The sequence below is a fragment of the Oryzias melastigma genome, linkage group LG13, assembly GCF_002922805.2.
Source record: "Oryzias melastigma strain HK-1 linkage group LG13, ASM292280v2, whole genome shotgun sequence".
NCBI lineage: Eukaryota > Metazoa > Chordata > Actinopteri > Beloniformes > Adrianichthyidae > Oryzias > Oryzias melastigma.
Genome location: NC_050524.1, coordinates 27,878,140 through 27,882,464, shown reverse-complemented (window position 1 = coordinate 27,882,464; position 4,325 = coordinate 27,878,140). Strand labels below are relative to the sequence as shown.

Here is a 4,325-nt window from a genome sequence, read left to right as displayed (position 1 = left end):
AGTGAATCAATTAATCAAAGTTAATCAAACCAACAAAAACTAGTTAGGCTTACCCAAAATAGAACACCACACTGATTTATTACAACTTGAGAAAAATCAAATGCATGTTTTATTACAAATAGAGAAAAGAAATGACAAAAGAATGCAACTTAGCTTTACGTTTAGACACTGTTCTAATCAAGTCACTTCACTTCACTGGAAATCACTGCAATTCACTGCAGGTCACTTCAACTCACATTACTGTAATTACTGTCACTTCATCCGACATCACTTGATGTGCCATCTGTTTATATTCAAAGCTTTAACTCACAACCAATATGTTCTAAAACAGCCACACAAAAAGAAATACATATCAAATCAAACATATGTTATAATAAAAGTCATTTAATATCACAGAAACTAAAGTTACTACAGATTATTCAATTGTTTTAATGGTTTTATAATAGTGACCCATGCAAACAGCTACTTTGTTGCATTTCTAACAACCAGACACTCAAACCAACAACCAGAAAACTGTAAACTGACCTTTTAGAAAAAAAGAGAGGTTTCCTTAAAAAGACGTGTGAAATGTCTAAAGGTTGTGCTTTCACACGAGTAGTTGTCATGCATTGCTCATGCACCACACATTGTCAAAAAAGATAGATCTACACCTCTTTACCCACGGGGGGTCAGTGTTCATCATTTCCAGAAAGAGTTCATATTGTTATTCATCAGAACCAACGTTAGTTTTGTTTTTGCCTCAGTCTATTTTAAATTACTTTTGGACCCGGAGAAGGCAGCAGCACTTAGGGAGCTCATTTATATGTTTTTTACATATCCCAGTTATAACTTTCATTCGAGGATGCAGCCGCTAACTGTTTTCACTGACATTGGTTTTCAGAAATATTCCGTGCACTGATTTCCATTGAGAATCGAGTCTGTTTCGGATGCAGCGCGGCTCTCAAGCTCATTACACCGAGTTGATGCTGACAATATTATGAGCTCGCTTTGGACCGGATGTTATTTTTTTGTTACTGGCAGATTGGTTGTGGGCAGATTTGAAAGAAGTGTTCAAATTTTTATTTCCCTTCAAATCCTCTTCAGCTTTAGTTGAGGTATGCTGTTATGCACTCTTGGAACTGGCCTCAGACACTGAAGTGTTTACTCACGCAGCCTTTCAAAGAGCGCTGAAGCCTCTCTGTGTGTGTTTCTACAACTGCCAACTTCTCCAGCATCCTCTTTTATTCACATATTGGCCACAACTTGTTCTAGACTTTTGTGTATACTTGTGAAGATGTACTATTAAAAGCCTTGCAGGTTTTTGGGAGGTCGTAGACAGAAGAAGTTGTCTTGTAGTTCTCTTAAGTCCACCTCAAGGGACGTCATGAAAATAGAGCATACCATTGTTATGCGTGTGGCAATGGTATCTTGAAGTATTTGTGAAGAGTAATGTAGGTAGGCCATACTTATGACGTACAGGTAATGCTATTGTATGTTGTCCTTACATCAGACTCTAATCGTAGTACACATGAGTGTGCATCTGAAACGTATGCTAACAGGAAACGTACGTTCACGCACAATCATCGCATGAACAGCACTAACCAGATTTGTTGCTTGCATCTCACCGACAACAACCCTATATTTCCATTGCATGTTGTGGATTGCTACGATCTGTCTGTTGACTCTTTTTCGCCTGCAGACAGTCTTTCATCCATCCGTAAGAGCAGTTGTGACTAAAGCTATGTCCACCCGCCTCGGAAATGTGCGTTCAAACGACAACTTTCAACAGAAAGTCTATGCAAAAACGTATTTGAACGTTTGGGCTTCTGCGTACAAAACACCCTATTTAGGTTCTACATACAAAACGAATATTCAGTTGAACTTTCTTTGACCAATCAGGGACTCTGATTTTGTAGTGACGTATGAGTGATGTCCCTTTGAGTGCCAACCATTTGAAAAGTGATCATGGGGGGGACAAAAAAAACAATAATTGCGGTTTGTGCCTGAACAGAATTGTGACACCAAGGCCAAATCCAAATTCTTCCTCTACCCCTTCAGCCTCTCCCTACCCCTTGAATTGTAGGGGGACGTGAGGGGGTAGGTGTCACAAACAATTAGACAACTGGTTCCATTTCCAGCAAATATATTAGTTCAGGCAGGAACTAAGCACAGCTAAAAGTCCACCAAGCTAAATCAGGGACGGACAGGCAGAGGTCAATCACGGGCATGGGATCATCCAAGAAGAGAATAGATGTCAGGCTATAGGCGAGGGTCAGGGCAGGCAGGAGATAATCAGAGATAAAGCAGGTTCAGGCACACAGAAGATAGAAATGTTCAGTAATGCAGGCAGGGTGGCAGAAACAATACTTCGCACTAATTCACGCTCTCTGTAGTGCTTAAGTGTCCTGTGAGTGATTGGCAAATGAGAGACAGCTAAGCAACATCCAGGAACTGTGTGTTGGGGTTGCCAGGAGATGTAGTGCACTCAGTCCTCTGGAGATGGGTCCTGCCGGTGACAAGAGGGGGAGACAGAGCTCTGACTACTGACAGCAGGGGTGTCCGAAATAGTTATTTTAGGGCTAACCATTATGTCGGAGGTATGCAAAGCCCCCTGCTGCTAGGGTAAACCGCTTCGTGCTGTGCTGCAGAGGAGAAATTCATTTTTTCACGTGAGTGTGCTCTAAAGTACTGAAGTTTACATTTAATTGAGAGTAATAACTTTTTTGTTTTAGCACAACCTTTTTACATTTCTAAAACCAATGTTGTCATGCATTTCCAAGCGCTAGCAGGTCCGTGCTAACGTAGCTGTTGATGAAGTCATGGAGTGGGAATGACTTTCGAATTTGAAGACAGTAGATGTGTTTGAGCTCATGCAGGTGGACGCTGCGCTCTACAGATCGCCTGCACTGTGGTGCATGTTGGGTAGTTTTTGCTCTGACGTCACATGTCAATCATCATAAAGAATTGTGAGAAATTGGCGGGTGCAGCTGGAAATCGGGCACTGTGCTGACTGCAAGCCTCCTTTATGACTACAAATCAATGCATTGTGGGAAATGGTGTCCTGGCTGTTTTTGTGTAGTTCAATGGGGGGCTGATCAGAAATGACTGGTGCTAAATGAAGGAAACTGGTGTATTTTGGAACTCTTTTTTGGAAAGTAGTGAGTCACTGTGTTATTGATACCTTTAAAACTTAGCTTTAATTTCAGTTTTATTTATTTCTCTGGGACAGTGCACATAAATTAACCCTGAATTTATTTTCTATCTGTTGTTACTCGGACAGATGTAAAAAATGTATATCAAAGACATAATAGTAAAGATCATACAAAGGGAGACAGAAATATTACAACTGAATGTTGATGATAACTCCGACTTCCTGTTCTCGTTCAGTCTCGCTGCAGCTCAGCGTTCGCCTTCATCTCAGGCGTCTTTCTCCATCTCGCCAACGATCCAGGCAAGACGCAAGTCATCTCAAACACACCTAATATTTTTCCATAACTCTCCGTTTGGAGGGATAAATGTAGGAGTTGGGAGAAGCTGCAGGGGAAGGGTAGGAATTTGACCCAAGTCTTTAGTGGAATATAGCTGTGAAATAAAAAGTCAAGTGTGAACACCATTTGCTTAATGCCTTCCAAAATGTGCGTTCTTAAACGTGTGTTACATACCCTGTGTGGTTGGAGGCTCTACTTGTTGAAGCTGATTACACTTTTTTTCCAAGAAAAGATCTGCTTCAAGTCATCTCCAGTACTTTCAGATCCTGGAGTTTTCAAGGCGTTCATTTCTGCTTCTTCCACAGATACGGTCTGTGCTAGTAGGTCCGATTCAGTGTTTGTTGATAAGGAGAGGAAACCAAACTGGAAAACTCATAAGCTGAAATACTGAGAAGCACTAAAACACCAGCTCCTAGAGTTCCACTTCACAACTTTTCCAGTGTGTTGGTGAGAAAAGTTTGGTTTCTATGATCTTTCTGCAGTGAGATTGAAGACAATGATAAGGTAAGCTGTGTAAGCTGCTTGCTCAACTGCCGCATGCTTGTGTGTCTTTGTGTCAGAGCTTTGCGACTGGGCAGATTGAATTTATCTGTAGCTCACACCTGGAGAACAGCCTTTGTGAGGGTGTGATTTCTTTTTGGCTGTTTGTTTCGATTTTGTGTAAGCCGCCATCTCTGGTGTAATAACTCTGCTCTCACCTTTCTACTTTTTGAATTATCGACAGGAGCAGCTCAGTGGGTTGAAGCATTGATACGTGCTGCCATAAAACACCAAATCTGACAGCGATCCTCCACCAAGGGTGTGTGTTTGTTTATCGCAAGGCAGAGAAAGAGAAGCAACGTTGTGCTGAATGGAAAA

The 4,325-nt window shown here is 41.4% G+C and overlaps 1 protein-coding gene across 5 annotated transcripts in view; it reads left to right on the top strand.

Annotated features, from left to right (window-relative positions):
• Nucleotides 1-4,325, top strand: part of LOC112149133 (WD repeat-containing protein 64) — a 39,047-nt gene that overhangs the window by 2,880 nt on the left and 31,842 nt on the right. The window contains exons 2-3 of one of the 5 annotated variants that reach the window (XM_036214761.1): nucleotides 3,773-3,971; nucleotides 4,192-4,266. The exons of 3 other annotated variants lie outside the window; for them this stretch is intronic. The gene's annotated coding sequence lies outside the window, so the exon portion shown is untranslated. The remainder of the gene's footprint in view (nucleotides 1-3,772; nucleotides 3,972-4,191; nucleotides 4,267-4,325) is intronic. One more of the 5 variants, XM_024276619.2, reaches the window with a different exon arrangement.